General features: G+C 46.6%; 1 protein-coding gene and 1 pseudogene across 3 annotated transcripts in view; one reads left to right on the top strand and one right to left on the bottom strand.

Annotated features, from left to right (window-relative positions):
* The window catches only part of CPLX2 (complexin 2), an 84244-nt gene that overhangs the window by 13175 nt on the left and 53494 nt on the right, over positions 1-17575 (top strand). The window lies entirely within an intron of this gene.
* Positions 1-17575, bottom strand: part of LOC140632229 (small ribosomal subunit protein uS17-like) — a 75974-nt pseudogene that overhangs the window by 38665 nt on the left and 19734 nt on the right.

Genomic DNA, 17575 nt, shown 5'->3' with positions numbered 1-17575 from the left:
GTGTCCCCCATCTCAGTGCAGGGACAGAAGGAGACATTTTTGCCACAAGAAATAAAGACTTTCTCATAACCAGGTTCTATTTCAAATCCTTGTCCTCCATCCAGAACACCACACCCTTACAGAGCATCTAGTCCAATTCCTTCCTTGTATAGGAGGGAAAACTGGGACCCGAAAAGGGAAGGACCTTGACCAGTGTCACACAGCAAGTCAGTGACAGAACTGGTCCTAGAGCTCAAGTCTTCTGATTGCTGCATGGGGGCTCTGTCCTTTTCCCTGGCCATCTTCTTCAGTTTTATCTCCAATGTCTTAGCATTTCAACCTCTCCAGAGCTTCCTGTCCTCTGAAAACTTGGAGATATCACTGGGTACTTCTTTCTTTGGGCTTCTCCAGGAGAAGAGCTAAGTCTGGTTTTTGGGGGGCTATCCCCCATACTTACTGCAAGAACTGCACACACTGGGCACTCAATGCATGTGCCTCAGGTGTTATATAAGACCAAACTCAGCACCAATTCTTGGGGAACCCTAGTTCTTCATTTGAAAAAGCATCCATTTATCCCCACCCTCTCTTTCTTGTCTCTAGAAGCCAGTTCTCTATCCATGCAAAAATAGACTCCCTCCCACTCAACACCCACCTCTGCCCAATTCTATAATGAATCAATTTTATTAATAGGCTTTAGGATGGAAATTTGACAAAGGCTTTTTGTGAAAGTCACCCTTTATCTCCCTATATAGTTCACTTCTCAAAGAATTCTAATAAACTGGCTCAGTGAGATTTTGCTTTATATAAAATATTCATTAATCCATTCTTTCCCTCCACATGAAAGGTGTTTGTTTAAACAACCTTTATTATGGATGCTATCCAGTTGTTTCAAGAGACAGTGGGATGAGAAAGAAAGAACATGGGCTTTGGAATTAGCACTGGTTTAAATTCTAACTGGCCATGTACTGGTTTTGTATCTACAATGATTGTTGTGAGAATTAAATGAGATAATGTCTATAAAGTGTCTAGCACATGGTAAGTGCTCAATGCAAGTTTGTGAATAAGTGAATGACTCAGGACCCATATGAACCATATCCTAAAGGATTAGGGACCAACTGACCTGCAATCTGAAGTCTTGAAGTCATGCAATCCCAGGAGGGTAGTTTGAGAAGTCTTGAGGAGCAAACTCTAGATATTACATTGCTGGTTGCGATGTCTCCAGGCTAGAAAAGGAAGCTCTTTCTCCAACCCCTTGTGCAAGGATTTCCCTCAGCTCATGGAAAAATCAGAGTCTGGAATCTAGGTTCAAAACAGAAGACTCCTTGAGAGTAAACATTGTGTCTTATTAACTGTTGGATTCTACTTCTCCCAAAACTAGAACCTAGCTCAGGGTAGTACAAATAGGCAAAGACATACACAGTAAGTATGCATTGAATTAAAATGAGTGAGTTGAGTTGAGTTGAGTTGGCTTAACTTGACTTGTTTTGGGTTTGCTAATAGACCCAACTCTAGGACCTACCAAGGAAAAAGCTTCCTAGCACTCAAGCTTAGCTTAGCCCAGGTCCCACAGCACAGGAGAAACCCCAAGGGTGATGGTTCTGGGGACATTCAGGGCCTTCCAAAGATGGAGGCATCTTGGAGAGAGCCAGGGCTGTAGCCAGGGCTGAGGAAAAAGGGTAGAAATTTTGGCTTGGTCAGAGGGCAGGCACCATAAGGCTGAATGTCCTTTAGTAATCTTTAAAACTTATTGGAAATCAGACAGGATCTTCCTATATTTTTAGAGTGACAGATTCTTCTCTTCATGGCAGAGAAAGGTCCTTTAAGGGAACCCACTTCAGTGGGAGATCTCTAGGTTGGAGCAGGGGGTAGTCATAGACTGCCATGAGGGTAGAAGGCAGGCTGAGGCCAGGAGCCAGTCAGAGCTCCATATTGCAGATGCTGGCACAATTGTAAATTGGAGTGAGGTTTTGGGGGTCTGAGTATGGTATGATTCTAAGTCCAGACTTAAATCAGGCATTAGTTGCTAAAGGAACAGTGACCCAAGAACCATAGGGGGGAATCAGACAAGACCTCTGGCACCACTGGGGTCCCTTCAGTGGCTCCATCTCAGGCACTGCTTCATACAGGATGCAACCAGGTACCTAAAGGAGGCAGGACCTGAGACAACAATAAGACTCAGATGAACAGGGGCTGCTCGACATCTTATTCCATTTGACTGTGTCTATCCATCTCCCATATGAGCTTGGGAACCCATTAAAGACACTACATCTATTCCTCTTGTATTATCTAAAAATATGGATACAGGTTAGACATCAGTGTTCGATGAATGAAAAATTAGGTCAGAGGAAGCCTTCAACACCAATGGAAGATTTCAAGATAGTAAGATGGAAAATTTTAAGATTTCAAAATGGCAAAGGTCCAAAGTAGCAAGGCCCAGCCAGGAAAGATAACACAGACCCAGAAGTTGTCCCTCAGGAATTTGGCTCATGAGGAAAATTGGACTAAATGAAGTCAAGAGATAGGGTGGTGCTATGTGGGTTTAAAATAACATTCCTCAGAGTCCTGGGCTTCTGAGACAGGTTCTCAAGGGCCATTGTATGATGGATTAGGGCAAGAGAAGTTCCCCCCCCCCAAAAAAAAAAGAAGCTCTGCATCCAACAATCCCATTTAAATAATTCTTTAAAACCCCAATTTTATCTGCTTTATATATTGGATTTCCAAACACATTTTCATTTTTAACGGATTCTTTGGATTTAAAAAAAATCCATTTGGAAAGGACTGATGTTGAAAGAACCTTGGCATTTGGAGTTAGACTGTCTGGATTCAAATCTCAGCCCCAAGCCTTTCTGCCTGTGGGACTTCAGGAAGAGAATCCTTTGAGCCTCTACATTCTTACCTATAAACCATCCTTCCAGAAATGTGTGAGAATTAACTAAGGAGCTACAGTATTTCCCAAGGGCAGGTACATGGGTGATTGATGGTGTACACAATGATTTTAAGTGGTAGATGGAAGAACATTTATTATTTTAATAGCTCACAATTGATGTATGTTAGAAAAATATAACTGACGCACCAAACTCTGTGATTTATGGAAAAAATATGGCATATCCTTTTGAAATAAAATTCTGAGCTTTCTAAAAGACAAATCAATTTAAAGAAAACTACAAGGTAAATGAATAGTACCGATATGGCAGAAATTATGAAGGTGGTAGTTGAATGAATGAAATGTAGGGAAAACTGAGATAATCTGAGTAAAATACCTATCAGTGTCTGTCACTTAGGAAGGGCTCTAAAGACTTCATTCTTGTATTCTTCTCTCAATTCAAGGGCTAGACCTAGAACCAAGTTCATCAACTGGGGCAAGGTAAGCACCCAGGCCTGGTCAGCCTGGAATAGTGTGGTGGGTACAAGTGGGGAGCCATGGTCAAGTCCGGACAGACAGCTAGCCACAGGATCTTGGAGCAGGCACAGGCTAGAAAGGAACTGCTTTCCACAGAGTGGGGACTAACCATCAGTGGTCCATGATGCCATTTTAAGAGTTACTCAGGCACAAGTTAAGTAGCCCTGGGAGAGAGTTATCTCCTTGTCGGTTGATTACATCAGGGAGGAAATCTCAGTTGAGGTTAGCATCCACTTAATGCCTCTGTAACACTTACTGGTCTTCCTTTTGGACAAAGAGGCCCAGATTTCCAGCACAGTATCCCTCTGAAATTAAATAACAATGTTGTATTTTCTGTGTCCTTGTTTTTACCATTATCTTCCATTTATAGAACATGATGCAGGTTTCTTGTTTATGAGAATGATCAGCATGTTCCCCTTAGATATATATGTATTAAAGGTTAAAAAGTCAGTGCGTTATTTTTGTTTGGTGTAAAGTGAGTAATAGTACAAGATGATATATGCATGGAAACAAGATAAAGGTGGTCTTGACCGAGAGAAAAGCCAGTCTGTCAGAAGCACTGAGAGGAGTCCCACAGCTCTAGAGCCCCTGCTGGGCTCACAGGCAAGATGTCTCCAGACTTATCTACAGACTTAGGTTAAGCCTTGTCCTGGGGAGGCAGAGAGGGCCCCCATCCTAAGGAGCCAGACTGCTGGACAAGTGACTCTGAGCCTCCAGACTAAGCTGCTAGTTCAGGGATGACAACAGTGGCCCAGCAGCAGTCAGTATAGTCAGGGCTACCCCCAGAGGGTGTGCCTGGAAGAAATACCAGTCCTCTGGTTTCTGGTGAGGCTGGGACTGCAAAGGATGACCTAGTGGTTCCAGAAGAGGAGAGGGAAGATGCTAAGGGTAAGGAAAAGCCTGCCTCTACAGCCTATGTAAGCTTGGCTTGGCATTCAGGGGAATCCAGTGTGAACCCAAACCATTCACACCTGCCTTTGAGAGGGGCTGTGTATGATTGTTGGTAGCAAATAACAGAAACCAAATCATACAGAACCAGGGGTTATTGAGAAGTTATCAGATAGCATCTAGAAGCAAAAGGCTGGGAATCAGACCCAGGAAAGGACAGGAACCAGAACAGACCAGGGCTCTGGCAGCAGGAACTGAGGCCAGTTTTTCTGAGTTCTTCCTGTGGGATATATTAGCCACTATGTCTGTTCCTCCTTGCATCACTCTGCTCATGATCCATAGCCCCAGGAGGGGCACCAGCTGGCCTGGCTTGGGTCCTGTTTCCTCCGCTTAGCCAGCAAAAAGCATGAAGCTTGATCAAACCCCCTCCAAGATTTAAACACTGAGGAAGGGGTGACTCTCAAAAAGAAAATCAAGGGACTATTTCTAAAAAGAGGAGACCTGGACTCTGGGCAGCCAAAAGCAGCAAATGTCTACTATGAGGAGCCAAGGGAGGAGTGAACAATGAGGTCCCCTAGGCCCAACTCTTTGGAGCCATCCCTGGGGTTTCCTTTTGCCCACACTGGCTGGACCAGTGTGGTCCTGATTTGGGGCCAGTAGTCAGCCATAGTCAAGACAGGAGCCCCTCAGACTTCTAGGGAGGGGCTTCTGGATCCTCTAATGAGCTGTGGGAGGGAGAAAGCTAGATAAGCCTGTCCCTTAGCCCCATGGCTGAAAAGGATCTCTGGGTTGAAGAAGTCTAATGAGGATTACTCACTCAGGGGCAGCAAACCCAATTGTCTGCAGGGCTGGCCAAGAGCAAATACATGAAAGGAATTATGGTGATCTGGAAAATGCATGCCTGTCTAAGGGGGCAGCCACTGCCAGCTCCAGATAATTCTTGCTATACAGACTCATGGCCTCAGTTGTTGGTCGATATCCTGACTTTTTAAAGTAAATCCCCAATTCCAGATTTTTTTATGAGACTCCTCCTTTTAAGTATTGCTAACTCTCAGAAAAAGTTTAAATACTGTGTTGACCAAACAATACAAACCACCAGTTTGTGACCACTGAACTAGCTTCTCTTCATCCACTACAACTCAACTAAGAAGTCACTTCCTCCAGGAAGCCTTCTGTGCTTGTCCCTCCCTCTGCTTTGCCACCCTTTCTCTGGATTCCCACAGACCCTGTATTTCCTCCTATCACAGCACTCCGAGTTATAAAAACTCATTTGTTTCCATCTGCTGCTCTTTAACTATGCTTCCTAGAGGGTGAGGGTACCCACCACACCTCCCATCCATGCCCTGCCTAGTGCCTGACACATTTGAGGCACTGTGGCATCAATAAAAGGGGAGATATGGGGACTGCAGTCAAGATGGCTGGGTTAAACAATGGCAATGAAGGAGTCCTGAAACCTCTGTGACTTTAATATAAGAAAGGCATGTGTCTCCCTCATCTCCTGTGGAGCCAAGCAGTTGTCCAGGTAGCTTCCTTCCAGGCGATGACTCAGAGACCCAGGCTGGCTCCCAGGTTGCCAGGGGAGGAGAGCCAGCCGAGGACTCCCACCCACTCCAATACGTCAGCCTATAAGTGGCATTTGTTGGCTCCCTTCACAGTGCCTTGGTCAGAACCAGTCCTGTGAGCTGTCTCACTTCAAGGGCAGAGCCCATGGGACCCACTAAGTCCATGTCTCTGTGGCACAGACCCGGGGCAGCAGCTGCCAGTGCTGAGGCTTCCTGGGGTCCAACAGGTAGACTCCAGCTGCTGGTGGGCAGAGGCAGCCAGGGCCCATGGTTCATGGGAAGCAATGAGACTCTTCATAGTCAGCACATAGAAGCCACCTCTTAATTTGTACATTTAACTCAAGACATCTGGAAAAATGGGACGAGCATGAGGAGAGAGTTTCATTAGCTTGAGCTTTCCACCTCTCCTTATTTTCCAATCAGTAAACATTAGGAAATGGAAATGAAGTTGATGGAAAATAGAGGTCAAATGCCAATGAGCAACCCATTTAGAGTGAAATTGCCACCTGGCCCCCTTAGCATCTCATTTGAGGTCCATGACGACCTGGGAGTGACTGCAGCTGCTCACAGGACCTGTCTCTTCTGTGATCAAATGCCAGTGCACTCAGGGAACCCAATCCCTACTGTCAGCCTTGCCCAGAGCTTCAGCCAATGGTGCGTTCCCCAGGCCCCACCCGGGGGCTCCAGGGCATTTGCCAAGCCTTTCATCAGCCTGGGAGCAATGCAACAAACAGCTAATGTTGCCTTGGAATGTAATCATGGGATTTTAGAGATGCTCTAGAAAGAGGGCGAGCTTGGGAGCCAGGATGATCTGGGTTCAAATTTCAACTCTTTCCTAGTAACTCAAATTCCTAACAAGACCTTTCACTTCTCTGAGCCTCAGATTCATCATCTCTAAAATAGGCACAATGATAACACCTTCCTCCCAGACTAGCTGTGCAAAGTCTATGAGATTACATATGTAAAGAGCCTGGTACACAGAACCTCAGTTGATGTCCTTTCCCTTCCTTTTCCCCATTGGGCTGGAGGGATAAAGTCTAACCTCCCACCCATATCACCCCCAACTGCAGCCAGCCAGTTTCCATTTGCATGCTTCTGGTGACAAGAAGCTCACCACCACACCCTCACCTCTTAAGCATCCCACTCCACTTTCAGATCACTCCCATGGTGTTTGTGGTGAAAGGATCCAATGTCACTAGGGTCTAGGCTTTGAGGGCTTTGGGCAACTAGCCCAATTCTAACCTCTGGCTGACCAGACACTGCCTTGGCCCCCAGGAGTTATCAGGGGAACTGATTGCAGTAAAAATGGAGGACTTGGGGACGCCCGGTGGTTCAGCGCTTTAGCACCTGCCTTTGGCCCAGGGTGTGATCCTGGAGTCCCAGGATCGAGTCCCACATCAGGCTCCCTGCAGGAAGCCTGCTTCCCCCTCTGTCTATGTCTCTGCCTCTCTCTCTGTGTCTCTCATGAATAAACAAATAAAATCTTTAAAAAAAAAAAAAAAAAAAGGACATGAGGGTAAGGGAATGTGTGTCCATTTCCCAAAGAGAAGACAAAGAAATCCATCACATGGGAAATAGGATCGATCACAACTGGAGACGTTTATCCCAGAGAAGAGAAATCTCTCAGAGACTGTCACAAAACAATGATGGAGGTTTAGCTTGATTAAATGAGGGGAGCATGAGAGGGGCAAATAAGATCCCCAAATAAGAATGTCTGTTCCTTCATTCATTCTGCAAACACTCAGTTTGTCTTCCATGCCAGACCCCCCATACTGAGCATTGAGGACAGAGAGACTAATCAGCCACAGGCCCTGATCTTATGGGAGTGGGCAGGGATGTAATACTAATATTAAAACCACATGGGAGAGTGTGGAATGGGACCATGAGAGATCAGAAGAGGAGGGGTACCTGGCCCACCCGGGGATGGGGTGTCCAGGAAAGGATGAGGAGACAGACAAAATGGGGAGAAAGGGATGCCTGCCTGGCTAAGGGACAACATGAGCAAAGGCCCAGAGGTGAGAAATAACCTGGCATGAGGGAAGACCTACCCACTGTCCCAGAAGTGATGACGGAGGCCAGAGCAAGCAGCAGAGGGCCTTGATGATGGCAATGGAGCCAGGACCCTGTCCTAGGCTAGAAGGGCACCGTGGCAGGTGGAGGTTTTGTAGGAAAATGTTGTTGAAACATCACCTACACTCGTAGAAGTACTCTACTCATACTCTACATCTACAGCTCAATGAATTTTCACAAAGTACACCAGCCCCACATCAAGAAACAAACATTACCACCGTTCCTGAAAGCTCCTTTTCCTCCTTTCATCACCACCTCTCAGAAAAGGAACCACTATGCTGACTTCTAACCTCATTGATTAGTTGGCTTATTTTTGGATGTCACGTAAATGAAATCACGCATTCTTTTACAATTTGACTTCTTTCACTCATTGTGTTTGGGATTCTTTCATGTTATTGCATTATGTTGTGGCACTCTCTCATGTTCTTCATTCTCATTGCTAAATTATATGCTGAATATAATCATATTTGGAATTATATATATTATATTATAATATTAATACATAATGTATTAGACCATACCAAAATGTATTCATCCATTCTAGTGTTGATGAGCGTTTGGGTTGTGTCCAGCTTAGGACTCATGAAAATGCCACTATTAAGATCCTTATATGTATCTTTGGATGAGCATATAAACACATGTCTTTTGGGTCCATGCATTGGAGTAGAATCATTGCATTATAGGGGATATGGGTTCATTTTTAGCAGATACTGTCAAATGTTTTTTTCCAAAATGGTAGTCCTGATTTACACTCTCTATGGTACTATGTGAAAGTTCTAGTAGTTCCATGGCCTCACCAATATTTAGTGTCCTAAATAATAATTATAATAATTATAATAACAATATTATAATTATAATAACAATTATAATGATAATTTTCTGTCCTTTCCATTTTAGCCATTTTGGTGAGTATATAGTGGTTTGAATTATAATTTGCATTTTCCTGATGACTAGTGAGGTCGACCACCTTTTCATATGCTTACTAGCCATTTGGACAACCTCTTTCTTAAACTGCTTGTTCATGTCCCTGGAATTGAGGAACAAGGTCTGCATTTCATTTTAGAAAGTCATCTCAGGCAGCTGAGTGGGGTGACCGGGATTATAGAAGCAGATTCTCTGGAACCTCTGGCTAACTCCAATGGCGTCTCACTTAGGCACAGAGCTTAAGCTACTTCCTCTTTAAATTCTTACAGCCTCCTTGAGAGGTCAGAATTGTTATCAACATGTCAAAGATGAGGTGACCAGGCTAAGAGAGGCAAATGACTTGCCCAGGTTCTCATTGTTGGAGCTAAATGTAGAGCCCCAGCATGAGGGCTTCAGCCCTAGGTTCATTTCCTCATCAATCTCAGGCAGGAGCAGGAAGGCTGGGAAGGAATAGAAGAGAAAGGAACAGAAGGAAGGATAAACAGGGGAACCCATGTGGCTCATTTGGTTAAGGTTCTGACTTGATTTTGGCTCAGGTCACAATCTCAACATCATGAGCTTGAGCCCCATGTGGAGCTCCACACTCAGCACAGAGTCTGCTTGAGATTCTCTGTCCCCCCCGCCTGCCCCTCCCCCTGCTTATGCCCTCTCTCTCTCAAAGAAAATAAATCTTAAAAAAAAAAAAAAAGAAGAAGAAGAAAGGTAAAGAAACAGCTGTAAGAACATCTATCTCACTATTTTACACAAAAGGAAATTTTCTCTCCCTTTCCTCTCTTTCTCCCTCTTCCCTCCGCTCTCTCTGCGTCTCACCAAAAGCCCCAGCAGAGGTGAGTAGCCACCAGAAACCTAGTGACTCCCAACTCCATTATCGTTTTAGATGTCCAGTGATATGAAGGGAGGAATTGGGCCAACCTGAGTTGCCTGGTCTGCCACCACTCACTCTCTGGCCCAGAACCAGTCACTTTACTTCCTTGGGCCTTAGACTCTTCCCCTGTTTGTTTGTTTTAAAGATTTTATTTATTTATTCATGAGAGATACAGACAGAGAGGCAAAGACACAGGCAGAGGGAGAAGCAGGCTCCATGCAGGGAGCCCGATGTGGAACTCGATCCCGGGTCCCCAGGATCAAGGCCTGGGCTGATGGCGGCGCTAAACCGCTAAGCCACCCGGGCTGCCCTTCATCTGTTTTAATAGTCCCTTCCTCGGAGCCTTATGGAGAAAGGCCAATGAGCCAGCATGGTGCCTGCTACAAAGCAGCCCCTGGTTCAGATGGCACATGCTCATTCCTTCCCTGGCCACTTCCAGGACTTGTGTGGCTCCACGTCCTGCCTCCAGCCCAGTACTTTGGCTCTCTGCTCCCTCAGTAGCAGGGGCAGCATCCCTTTTGTCTCCTGCAGCTACAGCAGGCCTCTAGTGGTTTCCTCCCTGCCAGAGAGCAGGTGTGGCAGGGGCAGGCAGAGCATCCCTGCCCTAGGACCTCCCCGCAGCTGCCCTCACTCTGGCTGCCAGCCAGACAATTAGCCCCAGAAGGGCCTTTCTCTTCTCAAGGGCTCTCATCTCAGAGCCCAGACGCCTTTATTTTGGGAGCCTTGCCTGGCAAAGTGCTTTGTCAAGGCTACCTGCAAGCAACATCCCCACCCCCACCACACACGCACTGCACACTGCCAGCCATCCAGCTTCTTCTTCCATTCATGAATCCACTCAGCGTTTGGTGAACACCCCAGGCACACTGCTAGGCACTAGCAGACCCACAAGGTCCGTATCCTCTTGGCAATGCCCCTGTAGAGGGAGAGATAGATAAGAAACAAGAAGATGGACAGAATAAATAGGATCACTTTTGGATGGTGCTCCAGACTATGGATGGTGATGGCCAAAGTCATGATGGAGAGGGGCCACTGGTGGACCGCCCAGTCCCAGAACAGAGTGGGGCAACTCACAGGCCTGCTGCCTTCTCTGGTCTGGGCTCCTGGAGGGAAGGCTCACAGCAGAGCCACCACTGGTGGGGAGGTCTCCGGATGTGGCACAGGAAGGTTCTAGGTGCCACTCCCCCCAGCTGCCTTGTCCTTCCTTTCTGTCATTGTGGAGCCCTGCCAGCTCCTTCAGTTCCAGCAGCTCTCACAATTGGCTGGTCTCTCCCACCCCAGTCTGGTAGTGAGAGTGGCTACAGGGACTCTTCTTGACTCCCCAGCTACTCTCCACCCATCCCATGGGGTTTATCCTTCCAACCCTACCGGGTTCTGGGCAAACCAAGTCCTTTCCAGAGGGTTCCCTTATAAAACACCAGGAGTAAGGTCACCTGAACCCCAGTAAAAGCCAGCAGACCCTCCCAGATCTCCATACCCAGGGCATTCTCTCTGGCTTTCCAGCTCAGGCCTCCCCTTACATGCTCTCTTTCACTTCCTCACTGACTCATTCTTCCTTTCTCTGTGTGTCTTTCTGTCTCTGTGTCTCATCTCAATTTTCCTCTGTCACCTTGTCACTCTGATTCACATCCTAAATGTACTTCTTATATGGACATTAATTTACTTCAAATACTTATTTTTTTAAAAAATGCATTGAACCCCTATTGCGTGCCAGGCATGGGGCAAGGAGCTCAGGTCTAATCAAGGATGAGTAAAGTACAGACCTCCCTGAAAGGGAGATGAGTCATGTACTGACATAAGTGAAAGAGGGAGGCTGAAAGTGACTGACGCTATGAAAGAGATGTTGACCAGGGCTGAAGAGCATCCAGGAGCAGGGATTCCCAGGGGCTTCATGGAGGAGGTGACTTTTCAGTAAGATCTTGAAACATAGTCATGTAATGGAATGTGGGCTGTGGGGAAGAAGGTCCTCTCCTGTGGACCAGTTCTTCAGTGTCCTCTCTGCTCAAAACTGAATCCTACTCCCTAGCATCCTTCTTGTTTAATCTCCAAAGTATCCTTAATAAAACATGGGCTTTGGTGCCTGACAGACCTGGGCTGCGTCCCACTGACTCAGCTCTCTGAGCTTTCATTTGCCATCTGTAAACAGATTTCTAGAGCTGTTGTGAAAATCAAATAAGACAAAGGATGTGAAAATGCTTTCCTACTGTTAATGAGATTCTTTACTGTTAATGAGGGCCCTTTTAACTGCAAGTGACAGAAACTTAACACAAAATGACTTAAAATAAAAAGAAAAGTCTGACATTGCTGGCATCTGGCACACCTGGATCCAGGGGTTCAAATGACGACTACAAGACTTTCTATGTCTCTGGATTCTGCCCTCCTCTACACTGGCCTTTCTCTCAGGCAGGATCTCCCCCTCAGGGAGGCAACACAGCAACTACCTTTCTACAAAATGAGCAAGTCCAGTGGAAATAGGATGCCCAACCCCAATGGTTCCAGCACAATTCTGGGATTGAATTTCAGTGGTCGGATCCGTAATCCACCCTGTAGCCAAGCCTGGATCACAAGCCCATCCCTGGAGCTGGTAATTACGTGAATCTCCCACTCAATCCATGAGGACAGTGAGAAGGAAAGGGGGAGGTGCTCTGGAAGAGGTGTTACACTATTACAAGAAGGAACAAGGAACACAGAGGAAAAGAAAGTTCACTCTTTCTTACCACTCAGGTCCAAAAACATCTCCAGCTTCTCCTCCAAAAAAGTCTCTGATCCCCCAGGACTATGTTGGGTAACCCCTTCTGTGCTCCTGCAGCATCTTACACTTCCCTTATCATCATCCTCATCACCTTTATTATCATTTTCTGTTTATTTGTCTGTCTCTTTCACAACAAAGTATTGGGAGGGAAAACACAGTGCCTGTCTTGTGTCTTGCTGTACCCCCAAAGTTGACAAATGCTACACACTTAGGAAATGGTGGATGGATGGATGGATGGATGGATGGATGGATAGATCGATGGACGGATGGATCGATGGACGGATGGGTGGATGGATGAGTGGTTGAATGTATGGATGATGGATGGATGATTAGATAGATGAATGAATGAGTGGGTAGATGGATGAATAGATAATGGATGGATGGATGGATGGATGGACCGTTTGAAAGAAAACTGTGAGATCAGTTTGGTACATTCTAAGCCTAGGCTGTCTGTGAACACAGAAACAGAGCTATCCCTCAAGTCATTGACAGGTGGACCTGGAGTTCAGGAAAGAGGTTTGCGCTAGAAACAGAGGTTTAGGAGCCATTAGCATGGAGACTGTAATGGAGACCATGGGAGTGGATCAAGATCACCAAGAAGTGGGCAAAGTTGTGTACCCACTTGAACCCAGGGCTGTGTAACGTCAAAGTCTGATCTCATTCCTTCATTCCAAGGCAACCTGGCCACTACTTGAGGTGGCCATACACGGTTAATGTCTCTCCTTTCTCCCCACCCTCCCCCTCCTCAAACCACTCAGCCAGAAGGGAGCAGCTGCCTGGGAGGACAGAGAGACAGATTATGTAAACTGTGATTGCCACCCACAGGAGGAGGAGGAGAGTGAATAGGTATTGAAATGCGCTTTCAATAATGCATGTCCTCCCCCGCAGAGGCCTGGGGCTTGGCTGCAGGGAGAAGAGCCTTAAAGGGACCGAGGCTCCCCGTCCCTAGTGTCAGCACCCACTGGCCCCTGGCCACACAGGTCTGTTGTCCACAATTGGAGGGCTCCATGGACATTGACCACAGGGGTCTCCAACCTCTCTTCGTCAAGGACACCTTTTTTTTTTCCCTCCCAGCCCCAGTGGATCTAAGTTTTTAAAGATTCTGTTTCCCAAATGCACTGCATTTAAGTCATGATTAATTCATTTTCCCCATTTTTTATTAATCAAAGACACTTAACTGCCAGTCAGAGCTTTGATCAGCAAGAGGTAAGTCATGAGGTGATATCGCTCCAACCCAAAGCTCAGAAATATGACAACACCATTAACCAGGCCTACCTTGCTACTGGAAAATGCCCTCTCTCCCTAGCCCCCACTCATTACTGTCTTCCCCCAGATTGGGAAGAGTGAGCCTGCCCAGCACTCTCATTTCACAGAGAAGAAAACTGAGACCCAGAAAGGTGAATGGACTTGGCTGGGGTCACAGGGTTTGTGGGATCTGAAGGCTGAGACCTGACCTCTCTGGTTTCAAGTGACTTAGAATTTGACAATGTGATAGGTCATCCAAGGATTCTGAAAGTCCAGAGCAGGGCGGGGGGTGGGGGGGGGGGTGTCATCATAGCCAATACCTTCACTGTACCACTATTATGAGCCAGACGCAGTAGACATGTTTTCCCACTTTGTTCTCACACAACAGCCATGATCGGTGGGACTGTCATTCCCAATGAGCATATGAGAAAACTGAGCATCAGAGAGGCTTCGTGGTTTATATAACCTACTGGGTCAGAAAGTGGAGGATCAGGATTCCAACAGATTCTCATCAACTGTTTCACCTGACTGGCCTGGCTGGAATGAAGGGGAAGGGGTCATTTAGACCAGATTTGAAGTTCTTCTCACCACTTACCAGCTGTGTGAATTTGGCTAATGATCTTACATCTCAGGGCCTCCAGTCCCTCACCTGAGGAATGGGGATAGCCCCTTGTTTCTAGAGTGGTTGCAGAGCATGAGAAGAGATGATGGGGTTCAGGCCCCCAGCCCAGAGCATGGCAATGGCATCCTCTCCCTCCCTTCACCCTCTTCCTTGTTAAAAAGCCTCCAAGCTGGCAGAAGCCAGGGTAAGAGATTTGATTGCTTATGTCTTTGGGGGTCTCCCGAGCTGGGGATTAGGAGAACATTGTCCAGTTCTCCCTCTGTTATTAATTAAAGGGACTGTCCTCTTCTGGTCCAGTAATTCTAAGACATGAGCCAAGGATGGGATGAGACTCTCTCCTTCCAGCAGGAATGTGCTTTTGGTCATCACCATCTGCTTCTGCATCTGGTTTTATTGGCATTTGGACCAGGATACCTTGAAAATTCCCACCATCCTCCTGAAAAGCCCATTGATTTCCTCAAAGCAGCCTATGAAAGTGGAGTAGAAATCTCAGCTCCCAGCAGCTAGTGGGGGTGACCTCCTGGACTTGTTGCAGTTGCTCCCCTGGACGAGGTGGAGGATGAATAACTGACTCTCTGGTCCCTCTCTCCCCTGGAAGTGGTTTTAAATGAGTAAGCACAAAAACACATGGCAAGTGGGGTGGTAGCACTAAGCAACTCCCTGGACATGATGCATGATGTATCAGAGGTCTGTGCTCCCTGCGCCAGGCGCTGGAATGAATGGGGCAGGGCTCCGCCCTCAAGGAGCTCCCAGAGCCGAGGGTAGAAATGGACACAAAGACAGCCTAGGACCACTGGGCAATTTGAAGATGGTGATGGAAGGATGTGCAAGGTGCTGAGAGGACGCAGGGGTGGCTGGGTCTGACTTGAATAGGGAGAGAGGCATGAGGAAGCTTCACAGAAGATGGACTGGACTCTTATGCTGAACCCACTGAGAAAAAGCCATTTCCAATAGTGGGACAGACAGAAAGATGGGGCCCTGTGATAGCATTTTAAGGAAGGTGAATGGATTGGATTTGGTGGCTGATTGGATGTGTGGATGAGAGACAGGAAGGACTCTCCCAGGATGCCACCCTGCTTTTTGGGCCCTACCAGTCCCTCTACTCCATGTAGGTGGGAAGAGAGAAGGCACTGGTGTGCATCCCCACCCAGGTTCCCAGGGAAGCTCAGAGAGGGAGGGCTTCCTGATAGCTCGCTCTCTCTCTCAAAACCCGAAGAGAAACTTTGCCTCTTGCACTCTCCTACCGGTCAATATACTTGCAGTTGCAAGTGAAAGAAACTTGACTCAAAGGGTCTGGAGCAAAAGGGACAATTTATTGATATACATGATGAGCGGCTCAAAGATGATTGGTTTCCACCACAGCTCAAATGATGAGAGCAGAGCTGTTTCTCTCCATGTCTTAGCTTTGCTTTCCAGTGTTAGTTTCATGTTCAGGCAAGTTCTCTTCTCACTGTGGCCCCTAGGCTCCAGACTTAGATCCCCTTAGCTTAGCAACCTGCCACACAAGAACTCTTCCCCACAGCTCTAGCATAAATTCCAGAAAGAGTCTCATTGGCCTCTCTTGGGTCACATGCCCATCCTTGAGCCAATCACTGTAGCCAGAGGAATGGATAGCACTGAAAGATAAAACCCCTGTCACATGCCCTCTATTGGAGCCCCAGGTTGGGGGTTCAGTACTACCTAAAACCACATGGAGAGAGACTGGGGGAGGAGCAGTTCCAAAGGAAATTGATGCCATTATTAAAAGAAAGGGAGGGCAGCCCGGGGGGCTCAGAGGTTTAGCACCGCCTTCAGCCCAGGGCCTGATCCAGGAGACCCGGGATGGAGTCCCACGTGCAGTCCTACGTCCGGGCTCCCTGCATGGAGCCTGCTTCTCCCTCTGCCTGTGTCTCTGCCTATCTCTCTCTCTCTCTCTCTCTCTCTTTCTCTCTCTCTCCCTCCCTCATGAATAAACAAATAAAATCTTTTTTAAAAAATTAAAAAGAAAATAAAAGAAAGGGAAATGGATGTTTGGAATGCAAAACCACCAGTTAGCCTATGACCTCCTTTCCACAGTAGCCTGGGGCTGTCCAGAGTGGTTGCCATTCCTTCCGTTAGGCATCCCTGTCATGGTCTTAAACCCAGGACTGCTCAACACACCTCTAAGGTCCAGGAGGAGATGAATGAAGCAGGGACATGCACCTGACCTTTTATACATTCAAATAACCATCAACTGAACCTATCTATCCATTTGTATACTCATTCGCCTCCTGTGTGTCCTGGCCAGCTCTAGCTGCTGTGGGTGACAGAAAGATCCAGACTCTCCCACAAGGGGTTCACAGTCAGTAGAATCTATTTTAGGTATAATTCTATAATAAAATAGTAGAGTCAGACTTACTCTCCAAAAAAAATACATTTCACCGCATATTTTTTTTCTGGCATTCAGATGCTTTTATTTGCTTTTAGATTAACTGCCCCACATGAAAATCACAAATTGAAAAGGCCTTTAAAAATCCTCTTTACCTCTGAGTCAATTTTTTCTTCACTAGTAAAATTTCCTAATTGTTATTGCAGTATTGAACATCGTCAATGAGGCGGCCTATGGTGTTTTCATCATTTATTCTTTGGAAATCTGGATCTGAATTCTGAGAAGGTGTGATGATCCTTTCACCAACCAAGAGGGTGAGGGTCTGGAATCTGTTCTGTTTGCATAGGGAGCTGCAAAATTGGGAGTCCTGACAATAGAAGACTCGGGACACGTGATCTCTGTTGATGACTATCTACCTGTGGAAGCAATGCATATTGATCCTGAGGGCTGAGGCTGGAGTGACTGGGAACAGATTTTCAGTTCAAGGTGAAAGAGAAATATTCAGAGCTATTACAAATTAAGAAGCTGCCACATAAGGTGGTGAGCTCCTTGTCCCGCAGGTGTGTAAACAGGCACTCTTGGGTGGGAGGTCGGACCAAATGATTTTTTTTTAGGACTTTATTTATTTATTCATGAGAGACACTGAGAAAGAGGCAGAAACACAGGCAGAGGGAGAAGCAGGCTCCATGCAGGGAGCCCAATATGGGACTGGATCTCAGGACCCTGGGATCACGACCTGAACCAAAGGCAGATGCTCAACCACTGAGCCATGCAGATGCCCCGGACCAAAGGATTTCAGTCTCCTCCATCCAAGAGATACCTGAACTATAGGTTGTAGTTCTGGCTCAGTCACTATCTTGTTGTGTGAACCAGTCACTGTATTGCTTTGGTAAGCCCTGTCCCTCTCTGAGCCTCAGTGACCTA

Source organism: Canis lupus, chromosome 4 (assembly GCF_048164855.1).
Source record: "Canis lupus baileyi chromosome 4, mCanLup2.hap1, whole genome shotgun sequence".
NCBI lineage: Eukaryota > Metazoa > Chordata > Mammalia > Carnivora > Canidae > Canis > Canis lupus.
Note: the sequence above shows the minus strand (reverse complement) of the source record. Positions and strands in the feature narration are given on the sequence as shown.